This window comes from Podarcis gaigeae (genome assembly GCF_964106915.1).
Source record: "Podarcis gaigeae genome assembly, chromosome: 4".
NCBI lineage: Eukaryota > Metazoa > Chordata > Lepidosauria > Squamata > Lacertidae > Podarcis > Podarcis gaigeae.
The window spans coordinates 11,191,110-11,207,745 of NC_139677.1; the positions used below are offsets into that span (position 1 = coordinate 11,191,110).

At 42.3% G+C, this 16,636-nt stretch overlaps 1 long non-coding RNA gene across 1 annotated transcript in view; it reads left to right on the plus strand.

Moving 5' to 3' along the window:
* The first annotated feature begins 2,645 nt into the window (after positions 1–2,645).
* LOC310844127 overlaps positions 2,646–16,636 on the plus strand; it is a 249,647-nt gene continuing 235,656 nt past the window's right edge. The window contains exon 1 of the long non-coding RNA XR_014563963.1: positions 2,646–2,670. This is a non-coding gene — a long non-coding RNA (uncharacterized lncRNA). The remainder of the gene's footprint in view (positions 2,671–16,636) is intronic.

Here is a 16,636-nt window from a genome sequence, read left to right on the forward strand (position 1 = left end):
GCTGAGTAGTCCCTTATCTTGTGTCCCTTTAGGCTTCATTAATACAGTCCTCCTTGCGGTGTATCTCTTTCCCGCAGGAGTAGGCTCTTGGCATCAAAGTCACAAGTATTTTTCTTGTTTGGAGATAGTTTAACCCCCTTTCTGCCAGCTATGAGATATAGTGACACATTCCCCAACACACCCTTTGACTCTTACTAGATTTTAGAGAGAGAATATATTCGCCTTGAGATTGAAATTCAGTTCTGCCACAGACGCCACCAGTGAACACTGTAAATGGTTTATATAAATTCTACAGGCCAAATTCTGCTAAGAAGAGCAAAAGCCACATCACAGTTGGGTTTGCCAGCTCAAATTGTCAAGGGTTTAGAGGTGTGTACATATGGTAATTTAAAGTGAATTCCAGGAGTGCCCTGTGAATATTTTCCGTGCTGTCCGCATGACATCTCTGTTACAGAAGTGAGTTTAACATGCATTAAATGTAATGTTTGTATGCACTGAAGTTTAAAAACTTGGGTAAAGGTTTTCATTTGCAAAGTAGAGAGGTTTGCAAAGATTAGGCACGAAAGGTAAGGTTTCACTCCGACAAATGCAGAAAAACAGGATGGGTGGTCCATTTCAGGTTAATTGATTAGTCCTGCAATGATGATACAAGCAAATTGCTTAGGATCTCTCTCTGGGACCAGAGAGAGGAATGTTTATTTAACTGTATTAAGGACAAAAAGAATACGGGATCACATTGCTTGCTTGTTTAAGAACAACGTGTTATGTTGTATCTTGCAATGTTTCTTTGTAACTGTTTTAAGTTTGAAACTCATTTTTGTGGTGGAGAGCATTCCTATCTTCTCTGCACAAGGTCAAGTTCAGGGATTCTGTTGCAGCAACTCTTGCAACCTCCTCCTCATCCACGTGGCAGACTCCTCTTTAATTTGGATTTTCCCGATTCATTGATAATGTGGCAATGGGGCTGGAATCCAACATAAAAGTGCATGCCAGCCAACTGTGGACACACTGAAATGCATTTTGTTTGTGGGTGGGCTTATCTTTCTTTCTTTAGATATGTGGTGACAAAGGTCAGGGGTAATCAGAACTGTAGTTCAGCAACATTGGAAGGGCACCACTCAGCTCCCCCTGTTGTCTATCAAGACTTGGGAAGCACTTCAATAGTTTCTAGCCATAATACCGAGGACATGATAAAATATTCACAGGGACAAGTCCTACTGCGTCACTGAGTAAAAACTTGAGGGTTGCTAACTAGGAATGGGAAAGAGAAATACTTGACTCTTCTATTGTGATTGAAACAGTTGTTGCTATGACTCGTCAGCTGCTTTTCTATTGACTTAGAAGAGCTTCTTGGAGCTGACAGACTTTCTGTTTTTATGGTTTACAGCTTTCAAAATTGCCTGATCTCCAGGGTGCATAGAAAGTTCAATAAATCCTTCTCCTCAGGAGGTAGCGTGGGGAGGCAACTGTGGATATTTGTATTGCTGTTCTGGTAGAAGACATAAGGGCAGAAATGGGTTGTGCCTGTTCTATTGTATAGCATAACCAACAGTCATCAGCAAAGCTTTCCAGTGAACGCTGAACCGGTTATTTGCATTCCTGCTAAAAGCAGATAGACAAGAACAGAAATATTAGATAACGTAGCCAGTTCACACACTGTCAGACTCTTGCATAACCAAAGAACCTTCCCCCTGGAATTGCCAGCTTTTGAAGGCTCACTTCTTTTCTTACATCCCAAATATATATATTTTTTCGTTCGACAATATCATGGTAAGCCACCACAACTGCCTGTGGATTATGCTAAGGGAGCAGGATGGGGAAGGAAAATAAGTGGGGTCCAGTGTGAGTGTCACTAAAGGCAACCCAGATTTCCAGATACGCAGCAGAGGTTAGTCCATTAGGGCACTGACTCACCAACCTTAGCCTCCTCTTAGCCAGCCCACACCTGCCTGCCTTCTTACTCAGACCCTCCAAGTGTCCTTATTTTACAGGGACGGTCCCAGATTTACAGAAGCCATCCCGGTTTCTGATTTGATGCTGGAATATCCCACTTTTCTCTATTTTCATTGGAGAAATGTTGGAGGGTATGCTTACTTACAACAACTCAGGGCATGGCTGTGCCAGTCATTGGCTCTGGCTCCACATGAATGTGATACTGCTGTCTGCCAAACTACTCCAAGTAGGCATCAGCCACCACTCCTCTGGCAAGACCCCGCCTCCCAGCCTTACTGATGTGGTCCAAAGGAAATCAGAACAATATGTTCGGCAGCAGGTTGGTTGGAGGAGTGGCTGGAAGGAGTCACACAAAGGCCCCATCCAACCATCTTAACGACTCCACTCCTCATTTGTGTAGGGTTTACTCCTTGGCCTTTTCTTCTCCTGAAGATAGCCTGCAAAGCAGCGGAGGTTTAGGTTCAGCATTTTCCATATCCTAGATCATGGGTAGACAAACAAAGGCCCGGCACAATCGCCTTCTAAATCCGGCCTTAAGACGGTCCGGGAATCAGTGTGTTTTTACATGAGTAGAACGTGTCCTTTTATTTAAAATGCATCTCTGGGTTATTTGTGGGGCATAGGAATTCATTCATCATTTTTTCTTTTTCAAAATATAGTCTGGCCCCCCACAAGGTCTGAGGGACAGTGGACTGCTGAAAAAGTTTGCTAACCCCTGTCCTAGATGTCTGCCTTCCCATTTTTTTTCCACTTTTATGGCAGAACACCGCTATAGGCAGCAAAACAGAGCACTTTTATTTTTAATGAGACTAATTCCATAATTAAAGCACCCCCTCCACCACCAACCCCCTACAGGAAGAGAAACTGGCATTGCAGCAATTTGGAGAAGCTATTAATCAGATACTTTTTATCAGCCCAGATCAACAGGCGATAATAAAGCAGGCTAAGCCTACAAAGCAGGAGACTTTCAATTAATGTTAAATGGGACTTTTGTTTGTTAAACAAAACTTGTGTGTGAACATTATAAAATGATTGTGGCCATGGGGAAGGGCATTGCTGGGTAATACTACAATACATTGCTGTAAGTGCCATGTGGAACCTCTCTCTTAATGCTACTCCCAGCCAAATATGGAAAAGTAATGTCTCTGCGCTAATAATAATAATAATAATTTATTATTTATACCCCGCCCATCTGGCTGGGTTTCCCCAGCCACTCTGGGCGGCTTCCAACTGAATATTAAAAACAATACTGTATTAGACATTTAAAAACTTCCCTAAAGAGGGCTGCCTTCAGTTGTCTTTTAAAAGTAAAATAGTTGTTTATTGCCTTGACATTTGCTGGGAGGGCGTTCCACAGGGCAGGCGCCACTACCAAGAAGGCCACTGCTGTGGAAACACCCCCAGGAATGTAAAGCCAGGACGATAACAAGGGCTGTTTTTCATTTATTCCCACTAAGTTGAAAGCTGCACTGTATAATACAGTTGATGGGGCTGAAAGTCATCCATTGCCCCCAAAACAGGGATAACAGGGGGCAGGTTTAGTTCCCAAGAAAGGGATGACGCAGGTGGCACTGTGGTCTAAACCACTGAGCCTCTTGGGCTTGTCGGTCAGAAGGTTCACAGTTCGAAACTGTGCGATGGAGTGAGCTCCCGTTGCTCTGTCTCAGCTCCTGCCAACCTAGTGGTTCAAAAGCGCACCAGTGCAAGTAGATAAATAGGTACCGCTGTGGCAGGAAGGTAAACCGCATTTCCGTGTGCTCTGGTTTCCGTCATGGTGTTCCATTGCGCCAGAAGCGGTTTAGTCATGCTGGCCACCATGATCCAGAAAGCTGTCTGTGGACAAGCGAGATGACTACCGCACCCCATAGTCACATTTGACTGGACTTAACCATCCAGGGGGTCCTTTACCTTTTACCTTTTAGTTCCCAAGCTAACTGTGCACACTTTTACTGGGGGGGGGGGGGTGGCAAAAGCACAGTGCTTCATTGATTTCATTATATTTTCATGCAGACATTTCAGGTGCATTAGATTCATTGGGTATTGATTACATATAGTCTTTTCTGCAGTTTCAGCGACATAATCAGATTCCTTACAGTGTTGTGGGATAGTTTGCACTGCTACAGAAACAACAGGGTGGCCTTTCAAACTATTTAATTAAGCTGATGATAAACTTCGCTTTCCTTAAAAGACATTTCCATGTTGCTTTTCATTTGGGAAAGAAATAAACTTCACATCCGTGTTGTTGTGGAGAGGAGTAAAAATGCTTTGACAACAAAATGCAAATATCATTTAATTACTGTTGATATGTCAGATTCAATCCGCTGACCAGTTTTTCAGGTCTTCTAAAAGGTACAAGTTAACTGCTCTGCATTCTTGTGTCACTCCAGCCTTTGGCAATTCCCTCAATGATGATTAGCAAGATTGGGAAGTAGGAACACAAGTACTGCTGTTATAGTCGAACATTCTTCCTTATCAAAATAATTGTGAGCACTGCATTTTAAAGCCATCAATATAAAAATAGAATATAAGAAACGCAGGATGCAAGCTGTTTCCACCATGTAAATTAAATATTTGGAAGAACAAGAGCTGATTAAATCCAGATGTCCTCAAAATTGTTGATCTAGAACAGTCTTTTGTAAAAGTGCACCTTATATATTATATAAGACGACAGGTACATCTAAGCACCTCCCAAGTCCTGTTGGCTCATTGCTCAGTGCCATGTGTTCCATCAGATGTGTGAAGAAGGAGCAGGTGGAGGACCACATCTGATGGCCATGCATCTAACAGCATCCCCAATGTCCAAGCATTTGGCTGAACATGTAAAAGGGCAGAGGTGTGCCTGCACATCCTGCCCCCAGTGTCCCCAGTTTGAAGAAAAGCCCCCACGGCCAGGGGAGCTGGAGGGTGGGATTTGCATGCATGGCCCTGCAGTTTAAGGAACGCGGGTGGCGCTGTGGGTTAAACCACAGAGCCTAGGAGTTGCCGATCAGAAGGTTGGCGGTTCGAATCCCCGCGACAGGGTGAGGTCCCTGCTCCTGCCAACCTAGCAGTTTGAAAGCAAGTCAAAGTGCAAGTAGATAAATAGGTACCGCTCCAGCAGGAAGGTAAACCGCGTTTCCGTGCGCTGCTCTGGTTCGCCAGAAGCGGCTTAGTCATGCTGGCCATATGACCCGGAAGTTGTATGCCGGCTCCCTCGGCCAATAAAGCGAGATGAGCGCCGCAACCCCAGAGTCGTCCGTGACTGAACTTAATGGTCAGGGGTCCCTTTACCTTTTTACCCTGCAGTTTGACCCTTTGCATGTTCAGGGTAACACCTGTTTCCTCTCCATGCATTGAATGAATGCGTGGAGGAGCTGACCTTTTTAATCCTACATTTCCACACATAATTTTGCAAACACTTCTTGTTGCCTTACCCCTTTACAATTTTGGTGGTGTATATTTAAACCATTTTAGGCATACACCTAAAAAATAATGGGAGATGTGGCTTACAATTCTTCGTTAAATTATGACAGTTTTCTCAGATTCTATGGGCACATGGCGCATAACTGCCTGCTCCTAGCTGCAAAAAAATCAGTATGGGGATGGGATCCAAATATGAATTCATGCCTTGATGTTTGCAAAAAGTTGTGATCTGATCCTCAGTATTCTTATAAAATTACCAGTTTGCGTCTTGAGAGCTTCTTATTGATTGGTAGGCTTTTTAGCCTGTTGTACTAACACAATAGAAAATACATCGGAGTGTGTGTCACCTGGTTAGATAATATTATTACATTTGATGTAATTTCTGATATTACGGTGGATGCTTTGGTCTGGTGCTGTGAAGATATTTTAATGTACCCAGTGGGGAAAGAAATACAAAAGCCACAGAAAAGAGAAGCGTAGCTCTGATAAGTGTGTTAACACATAATAGGGAACTCACAATGGTTACGCACCACTGTGTCCTTTCTGAATTAGAGTGGAGATGAGCATTTTAGCAGGAGATAACTAGGAAGGCATCACTGAAAGATTTATGGATGGCTTTGTTATTATGGGGATAATGGAAGACATTACAATATACCACTGAAAGCAGGGTGAAATGGGGGTGACACATGTTGGAAATCAATCATTTTTAGTGTGCTTTGGCTCATGTGAAATGCAATTTTATAGCAATGGGTCATCTGACCTACCCAGTTTCTAGAGCAAGGTTACTGCCAGCAGGACACTTTCTGGTGTGTTGTCAGCTACTTAATTTTTTCCCATTCCAACCAATGGAGCAGATACTCACTTCCCCTGGGAGATTATTCTGCTGCCTAATAGATTTCTCTCAACTCAAACCCACTTACCTTGTTGATTCATAATCCTTTTGACGTCAGTGAGAGTATACACATGAGGAGGGCAAGAAGGCTTTGCTCCTTTTTCCAAAGCAGACTGGTGGCCTGATCCTAACTCTGATGTGCCGGCATGCGTATGCTTCAGAAAAGATACAGACAGCTGTTCCTGCTACCTGTAGCATCCCAGCAACACACCAGCTTGATGTAAAGCCATGATGTGCTGCTGGGATGCTACAGCTGCACTAAAAATGGTGCAGTTGTTTTTATTGTTGTGTTTTGAATTGTTGCAACCTGCCCTGAGACATCAGGGTGCAACTAGGGTTGATGTCTGAAATATACTCGGAGTTCTGTAGTGATTTCATGCTCTTTATTGCAGCTTGTAAAACAGTGATTGAATTGCCCCCCAAACCTCAGGCTTTTATATACATTATTTACACAATGAGTCCCGTCTGATTGGCTGATTCTGCTTCCTTCCTGGAGCCTGATTGGTCTTTTCCCGGAGGCCAATCAGTTGTTGCATTCTACGATCCTACCAGCCTAATAGGCTGACTAACTTCCTCCTGGAGCCTGATTGGTCTTTTCCTGCAAGCCAATAAGTTGTTGCATTCTAGGATCCTACTTGCCTATTGTTCTAGGATCCAAGCTTAGTCTATCCCTAGAAAAACATGATTGTCCACTTTTTGGAGAAAAGTGTTCCCTGTCCTGTTTGGGCTTCAAACGGGATGCCCCTGTTCACACTTTCACATATTTAAGCTCCTCCTCCTCAAAACTATGCAGGCAATGGAGACGGCTCAATTGACTAGCAAACTCAGAGGAAACTCAAAGCAAAAATCTGCGGAAAAATGGGATGGTTATAGAAGATATGTTCAAAAATTCAATAATAGTTTTGACTCCATGCTAGCATTCAAGTGATAAAGGAACTAAAAGGAGGTGGATAACAATTAAGGATTTATTATGTTTTCAGAACGTATTGGAAAATTTATATAGAAAGGTTTATTGTTTTGTGTGCATTCGATTGTAAGATAAAATATATGCAAAGGGACTTGACAGGAAGTCAAAGCTGAAGAAAAGATTTTGTAAGATAAAAGGGGAAAAATATTTACTTTCATTATTATCATTTTGGGTGTGGGTGTCTGGCTGTCGGCACATATGTGTGTTTTTGTATGGAATGTTTGGGAGGAAATAAGACGGTAAATAACAAATAAACTAAATATTGATGTATGTGATTTTTGTTTCTTAATTGTATTTGGTGGTAGTGTCGTTGTGTTGTTTTTTGTGGCATAAAATCATTCAATAAAGATTTATTTTTTAAAAAACTATGCAGGCGGAGGGTGGGTCAGGTGGGGGGAGGAGAGTGAGGGCCTGAGCGGGAGTTTGTGCCAGCAAAGGCTGGGTCCATGAGGACAAGAGCAAGAGTTATTGTGGGATGCAGGCAAAGGGTAGGGTGGGGCCAGGAGGAGAAGTTCTCCGGTCTCTGAGTCCTCTTTGATTCCGCTTTCCATTTCATCCTTCTCTGCTCCGCTTTTATTCACCATTTCATCAATCGCAGCTCTACTCACTTTTATTTGCACGTCAAACATTTGTCCAACGATGTATTTGCCATACTGTGTGTTCTTGATATTATTAACAAGTCATTACAACTCCCGTCTCCACCTTAAGATCTTGACAGCGTTATCTCTTATCAAAACACATTCCTTTTCCACAGAGAAGGCCTGGAGTGGCAAAATTACTTTTGATTCCAAGGCACAGTTTCGTCATGAAAACAGAGAATTATAAATAATAATTTAAAAAATTCTTAAGCACTCAGAACTCCCTTGATTGTTTAAAGCTTTTTTGGCTCAAACAATTAGAGCATGCTTTTTGGTCTGCCTTCAGCCCTTTAATGACCGACTCTTCCGAAAGCCAGAAAGTAGCTCACACACCAGGTGTAAATTTCCACCAGCAGAGAAACCTCTCTCAGTCATAAAATATAACTATCTCAGAGATAATTAGAGAGAAGGAGGCTTTTGCAAACCCCATTAGGGCATTTGGGGGGCAAGATATTGATTCCTCTACTCTTAAGTCTCTCACCCCTGTGGCGTAGCGTGGGGGGTGCAGGGGGGGCCGGCCGCACCGGGCGCAACATCTGGGGGTTAGGGTTAGGGGCCGCAAATCCACGGGTTAGGGGGTGCAAATCCACAGGTTAGGGGGCGCAAATTACTTGCCTTGCCCCGGGTGCTGAAAACCTACGCTACGCCACTGGAGGAGCTTACTTCTCAGTCTAATTCTGAAAACTTTACTTGTGGGGGGTGTCAGGGTACAATAAACAAATATAATCTCCTCCACATAATCTTATTTATTTGCATAACAGTGGGGGGGGGGCTGAAGTAGTTGAAATCAATAGTTGTGCTTTGAAGGAACTTGTAAAGATATGTTTAGTGTGGAGTCCTACCAGAATCTTTTTATACACTTATTTTAAAAGAATATGATGTTTTTAAAAGTTTTGCTTTTCAGTATTCCTTGATTATTGCATTACTTAATTTTCTTTCTTTTTTACTATTAGCAGAATATATTTTTCTTGATGATTGGATAAAGCAACATTGTTTTGCTTTCAACTTGCAATATAATGGGGGAAGGTTTTAGTGATCAAGGGACTAATTCGTCATCGTACCAATAATTTCTGAATTATTAAAGAATATTTCCCCTATGCCATGGAGATACTACATGCCACAGTGCTCTCTAGGGCGTAATCTATCAAATTTGTACCAGAAAGTCCATTTACTGATTCACTACGCTGTGTTGACGAAGATGACCACAGTTGCTATATGGGTCATGTCTCCATTGTGATGAAAGCTGCTCTCCAATTTCTCAAAAGTTTCTTCTTCTATGTTAGGGTTGTCACATTTCAAAAAGTAAAAACCAGGACCTGAAAGTTGTTGAGCTTTTTTTCAACAAAGCATCACATTTCATTTCAGATGTATGACAGCCCTACTCTACTTTATGCTTGAGAGTTGGTCGAGAATGCTGTGTGTATGTTTTCCTTTTCAGGAAACATTTATCCAGTGTTCTGAAGCTTTGTCGGCTACCTTTGCTTCCTAATCTGAAAATGTCTCATGACGCGGGAGGGGTTACCTCCTGGTGTCTTTCCTTGGGCTTTACCTAAAATGTGGGAACCCAGAAAGGCTACAGTGTGCAAACCACCAGTGCACCAGTGTCATAGTTTACAGAATGAAAGAAAGGGCACTCATTGAAGTCTCTCAGCCTCACTCACCTCACAGAGTGTTTGTTGTGGGGGAGGAAGGGAAAGGAGAATGTTAGCCACTTTGAGACTCATTAAAAGGGAGTGAAAGGCGGGATATCAAATCCAAACTCCTCCTCCTCCTCCTCCTCCTCCTCCTCCTTCTCATTAACACCCCACAGCTACCTCAAAGTAAGCTAAGAGTGACGAAAACCTGTTCCCTACCCATAATAATTTCATCTAAATTTTTTCTTCCCTTTGGATAATTTTCACATTAATTGGAGAATGGTAAAAATACAAATCGTGGGGGAAATGTTTTGCCCTTATGTAGTCCAAAACACCTGGTTGGCAAATCCAACTCTTTGGACACAATTTGGTTGCACATGGTTAGTTTTGCATGATGCGTGCAATATGTAGCCAGAGTTTGGGGGGGAGGGGCAGCCAGGAAAATGAACTTAAAACTCCTGTTTTAATTTTTAATTCAAGTCCTAAGCATACATTCTAGGAAACATGCTTCATTCAGATCAGTGAGATTGCTCTTAATAGGAGGGTGTTCGGTGGATCAGCAGTTATAAATTTGAAGTTGCCTACTCAAGTCTTATTCACTTAATGCTGGTTAGTCTGGAATGAGAAAGGAGGATAAATATTATGTCCTAGCTTTCCTCCCTCTACACACATGACAAGTTGGTTTTTACAGCTGTGTACTATAGAAGGACTGAGATTCATCAAGGTTTTCCTGACAGCCATCTTTCTAATTACAGTGGTACCTCGGGTTACAGATGCTTCAGGTTACAGACTCCGCTAACCCAGAAATAGTACCTCTGGTTAAGAACTTTGCTTCAGGATGAGAACAGAAATCACACCATGGTGGCGTGGCAGCAGCAGGAGGCCCCATTAGCTAAAGTGGTACCTCAGGTTAAGAACAGTTTCAGGTTAAGAACGGACCTCCAGAACGAATTAAGTTCTTAACCCGAGGTACCACTGTAATGCATTTCATCTTACTCGGACTGTGCTATGTTACTTCTGTTTCTTCTTGATGTTTGTGACCTCCAAATTATCCATGCTGTAATAATGACAATAATTTTGGCATTCGGCTCCAGGCTTTTAATTGCATTAATAACTGTTCTGTGAATTCTCTTTACAACATGCCTATTTTCCTGGAAATATTTGAGCCGAATGAGCACCACAGCAATTGCTTGAGATTTTAATGCACTGTATTGCTGCAATGTAGACTAGCTGCCAAAGAACATTTCCTCATGCAACATTTTTATCTCAAAAAGGCCATGGGTACACGATCCCAAAGACAAAATGATGCAATGTGTTTTGTGTCGGTTTCCAAGACACTTGCGGCTAATGGTGTAGCACAGCAGCAAACTAAAACTCCTGTTTCTTTTTTATTTGGGAGTAGCTTGCTATTTCATGATGACCAGGTGAAATTAAACAATTCTCTCCAGCTTATTCCTCCTCTTTGGTGCTCTGGATAAAGAATTGCTTATTGAGAGAGTTTAGGGGGATCCTAAGATGATTATGTTGATGGTGGTGATTAATTTCTGTACTATCCTTCATTAGAGAAATTTTGGAGGGTATGGATGGAACCTGACCTCACTGTGCCAGCCCATAAGCATAGAATAAGAATAGATAAGGTAAACCACCCTGGTATAACTGCAAAACAGATAGTTCTGCATTTCTTTAGCAAGGATTATATGGTTGATAATATTAAATATTAAAATTAAAATAAAGGTGAGCTGTTGTAGCCTAGTACAGGTTAATCCATTTTTGTTTTAATAAAATTTTTATTACATTTTCAGTTTACAGAAAAGAAAAGAAAAACAAACCAGAAAAAAGAAAAAAGAAAAACAATCCAACTTTCAAAATGCATTTTTATGTTGCTAACATATCAGCAAATTATTACCTTGTTTCGTGTCTTATTTATATCTTTCAAAATATTTTACTTCTAAATTTAAAGTACCTTTTGTCAAGTATTTATACCTTAAAATAATACATAAAATAACTTTAAATTTCAACTTTTTCTTGCTTATAACTTAATTTTCTGTTTTCCCAATCTAGTTGCAGGAGCTAAAATTTCCAAATCATGCAGATTCTTAACATTCATACAACTTATAATGTTTTTGTAAATAGTCCTCGAATTTCTTCCAGTCCTCTTCCATTGCCTCTTCTCCCAAATCTCGGATTCTGCCAGTCATTTCAGCCAGTTCCATATAGTCCATCAACTGCGTCTGCCACTCTTCCAGCATGGGAAGATCTTGTATCTTCCAATATTTTGCAATGAGTATTCTTGCTGCTGTAGTTGCATACATAAAAAGTGTTCTATCCTTCTTTAACACCTTTTGGTCCACAATGCCCAGGAGGAAGGCCTCTGGTTTCTTAGGAAAGGTGTACCTAAACAGCTTTTTTAACTCATTGTAGATCATTTCCCAGAAGGCCTTCACTTTTGGACAAGTTCACCAAAGGTGAAAGAATGTCCCTTCAGCCTCCTTACATTTCCAACATTTATTATCAGACCAATGATATATTTTTGAAAGTTTGACTGGGGTCATGTACCACCTATATATCATTTTCATAATATTCTCCTTCAGGGCATTACATGCCGTGAATTTCATTCCAGTGGTCCATAACCTTTCCCAGTCTTCAAACATAATGTTGTACCCAATATCCTGAGCCCATTTTATCATGGCTGATTTGACTATCTCATCCTGGGTGTTCCATTTAAGCAGCAAGTTATACATTCTCGAGAGTACCTTGGTCTTAGGTTCTAACAGTTCTGTCTCTAATTTCGATTTTTCCACCTGGAATCCTATTTTTTTGTCCAACTTAAAAACCTCTTGAATTTGGGCATAATGAAACCAGTCTTGCACCCTATTCTTTAGTTTTTCAAAGCTCTGCAGCCTCCAATTATCTCAAGTTTTTTCTATTATTTCCCAATATTTCGGCCATCCGACCTCCATATTGGGTCTTTTTCGAACCTTGGCCTCCGCTGGTGATAACCACCTCGGGGTCTTACCTTCTAGTAAGTCTTTGTATTTTGTCCAGACCATAAATATAGCTTTCCTGACAATATGGTTTTTGAACATTTTGTAAACCTTTACCTTGTCGTACCACAAATATGCATGCCAACCAAAAGCGTTATCGTGCCCTTCCAGATCTAGGACATCAGTGTTCTCAAGGAGTAACCAATCTTTCATCCAGCAGAAAGCCGCAGCTTCATAATATAACCTTAAATCTGGCAGGGCAAACCCCCCTCTCTCTTTTGCATCCGTTAGTATTTTAAATTTTATTCGGGGCTTTTTGCCCTGCCAGACAAACCTAGAAATATCTTTCTGCCACTTCCCAAAACACTCCACTCTGTCCACGATCTGTAGGGTCTGAAACAAAAATAACATCTTCGGCAATACATTCATCTTTATAGCTGCAATTTGACCCATCAAGGAAAGTTTCAATCTTGACCAAATCTCTAAATCTTTCTTAATTTCTGACCAGCATTTTTCATAATTATCTTTAAATAGATTCAAATTTTTGGCAGACAAGTTTACCCCTAGGTATTTTACCTTTTTAACAACATTTAACTCTGTCTCTTTCTGAAACCCATCTATTTCCAAAGGTGTCAAATTTTTCTCCAGAACTTTAGTCTAGTACAGGTTAATCCAGGCTCTGAACTATTTATGCTGGTTTTGATGTCAAGATTTTATTTTATTTTTGCTATCTTGTTGTTTGTTAGTCATAATTATTTTATATTTTAAAGATTGTTCTGTTTCTAAGTAATCCAGGGAATAGTTATTGATCTATAAATGTCCTCAACAACAATAATATTAAATGTTAACAGTTATACAATGCATCTTCACTATGTAATGATGATAACAAAGAGAAATCCCCGTATAGCTTTTTGTCCCTTCAAAATATACACATATTAATTTTAAAATACAGTTTCCCCCATCTTGGCTGTCATCCTAAACACTGTAATCAAAATCATCCATCTGATGGTATCTCGAAAAGGTGTATGGTACAAAATGAGTGCAGTGACAGCCAGTTATTATTTATTGTTGCTATAATCTTATCTTTGTGATTGAAGACTGCTATTATCAAGGTCAAAAGAGTGAGGGGTGTTGTTTTAAGTTCGTATTTTTGACCAAAGTATTTTAGTTCCAATATACTTGTGCAGTTGCTCAAAGTAAAATGACATTTCAGTTGGGACGCAGTAAAATCAATACATATATACTGTACAGCCTTCATTTTAATTTTCTGGTTGCCCAGGCAACCTCAACCGAAAAGAATTCAGGTTGCCATGTTTATACTTCGAGCTCCTTCTAAAAGCCTAGATCTTTTTGTGGCTTTTAGAAAATACAAGGTAATTTCCTGTTCTGTCTTTGGCTTCTCCTATTCTCCGTTGTAGCAACGTTGGCTAGTCGGCTTCCTGAAGGGCCCCCAATTCACATATTCCTAGTTAAGCTTCCACAAACAAGCAAGCAAGGTCTTTTTTTCACATGCCTAGAAGTAATTGTAAGATCTCTTCCATGGCCTTAGGCAGGGTAGAATGGATCCATTCCTTTCTCTGCCATAATTTGGCTGAGCATAACTAAGTGATTTCCTAGTCCATGTCCTCTAGAACTTGATAGTGCACAGGACTGAGGGTGGATACAGTGGTACCTCTGGTTAAGAACTTAATTCGTTCTGGAGGTCCGTTCTTAACCTGAAACTGTTCTTAACCTTAGGTACCACTTTAGCTAATGGGGCCTCCCGCTATCGCCGCGCCGCCACCGCACGATTTCTATTCTCATCCTGAAGCAAAGTTCTTAACCCGAGGTACTATATCTGGGTTAGCGGAGTCTGTAACCTGAAGCGTCTGTGACCCGAGGTACCACTGTAATTACATGCAGTTTTGGGTCTTGAAACAGATGCCCTTGGGACATGCAGCCAGCCATATGTGAGCAGCTTATCAACAAGCAGGTCATTCAAGCTTAGGGGTACACAGAAATTTCCTAGTGGTGTGGGCACTTTCCCATACCACCCAACATTTGGGGAGAAAAAAATCAAGTTACCACCACCCCGCTGCCCCTGTTGCTCGCTCCATCACCACCCCCTTCCCTCGCCCCCTTGCTTACTCAGAGCCCCCACCTCTCTACTTCCCTCCTCGTACCTTCATCTGCAGCCTCTGCTCCTCCTCCTTCTCCACAGCCTAAGCCTGCACCAGCCTTGGGAGAAGCTGCGCCGGCCAGCCCATTTTTCAGTCCCATGCTGTGGCGTTAGCCAGCTGACTCACTCCACAGGGCAGGATGGTAAAACACCTGTCTTTGGGCCCCATGGTCTGGTGTGGCCAGAGCATGGGAGGCAAAATGGGACACCCGGGATTGGGAACAGAAGCCAAGATGACTGTCAGGTGTGCATGCAGGAGCCAGGCCCTGTGACCAATAGGCCTCTGCCTTCCTAAGTTTGTTTTGAAGAGGCAAGGCGCGGCCACACAGGTGAGGCCGATTGGTAACTTACAGCACCTGGTGGCAAGAGCCAGGAAGGGATGTAAAGTCAGCATTTTCCCTTTGGCTCTTTGCCACAGCGACACATTCCCTGCCTTGCTGCGTTTGGTTCCTTGACCCCTTACTTCCTGACCCTCGGACCCTTGGCTTCTTGACTCCCGGCTCTCTGACCCTCAGACTCTTGGCTTCCTGATTCCTGGCTTCTGGACTCCTGTTCCTGCTCCCACTCAACCATCTTGCCCCCGGTCCTGACGTCCCCAGCCGGGACTTTGATCGCCTGTGAATCGGACTGTGACAATGACTTTGTCAATCTGGGATGTCCCACTTAAAACGGGGCAGTTGAGCAGTATGCTTTCTTTCCCACCAGGGAGACTGAGGGTGTCAAGTCTATGGCTGAAGACCAAGGCCAACACCCTTGCTCTACAGGTCATGTAGTCATGAGGGGCCTGCTTGTGGGCAAGTGGCTCCTCCAAGGTAATTGAGAGCAGGTTTTTTGTGTGGTCCAGGGAGCGCGAGGATACATAAAGGAGAAGAAAATATTCTGCACAGGAAATAAATAAATGTGCATTTCAGTCTTTGGGTTAAACGAGGCAAAGAAAGGGGGATAGCTGGCTTCTGTATATTACTATGAAAAATCTTACATATTTGTTTAACCTACTAGACAAGACAGCAGGTGGAGTTGCTAGGAAACAGACAGCAAATCTATGCAGGAATGTGCTGCATGTAAAATCAAAATAAAGTAAAGCAACAGCACCTACGAACCAGTTGCTGACTTTTGGGAAGCACTGACAATGAGTGTGGCTGCTGTTTTTAGGCAAAGTTTTAATTTTTTTTGTTTTTCAAAGACAGAGCACCTCACACACTTATTTTTTTGTTCCTATCAACAAGAGTTTAATGCCAGATGCAAGTTTTCTGAATATTCAACTTTTTGCGCACTATTTTCTCTGAATAAAGGTTTTGCTTCTTTTTTCTTAATTCGTACTTGCAGCCTTATGCCTAGCATTGCTTTGTCCAGATGCAGAACAGACAACTTACATAGCCGATTCTGCATGATCAGTAAGACAACTGCGACTCTGATCTGCTGTGGATTTTTAAGGCATTGATTGAAAATATGATATAGGTTGATGAATTTTACCAGTTTAAAACACAAGGTAATTCTTTTTCACAGAGTTTCAAACGACATTTGCACATTAAAGGAATGTGCAGTCGTTCATTCTGGGTGTTTCAAGTGGTGTTTGCAATGCGCGCCTGTCAGGACTGCCTCTAGGTCCCAGCTCACAGAGGACCAACGCCCGGTTGATGTAATGTACAAAAGTCTTTATTGAAGTTTAGTTTCCATTTCAAACCCCAGAGCGCGCAGCCCTACGTCTTGACTCTAGATCGGCGAAGTCCCCTCTGAGTCACTATCCCTTCCGCACCAGTTCAAGATCCTAGCCCGGCTCCACCTCCTGCGCTGTTCCTTCCTCCTCTGGGTCCTTCTGCCCCCTGGGGTTTCCTCCTTCCTGGACTCTTCTGATGCTGACCCCCCTGAGTCTTGCCCTTCCTTCCGGCGGGCTTTAGGACCTGGCTCCCTATCCGGGCTCCCTGCTGTGCCGCTCGCCTGTACATTTGAACTTGGCGCGCGCGCCCAGCGGGTAACCTTCCTCCTGACCGTTTCCCCGCTCTCCGAT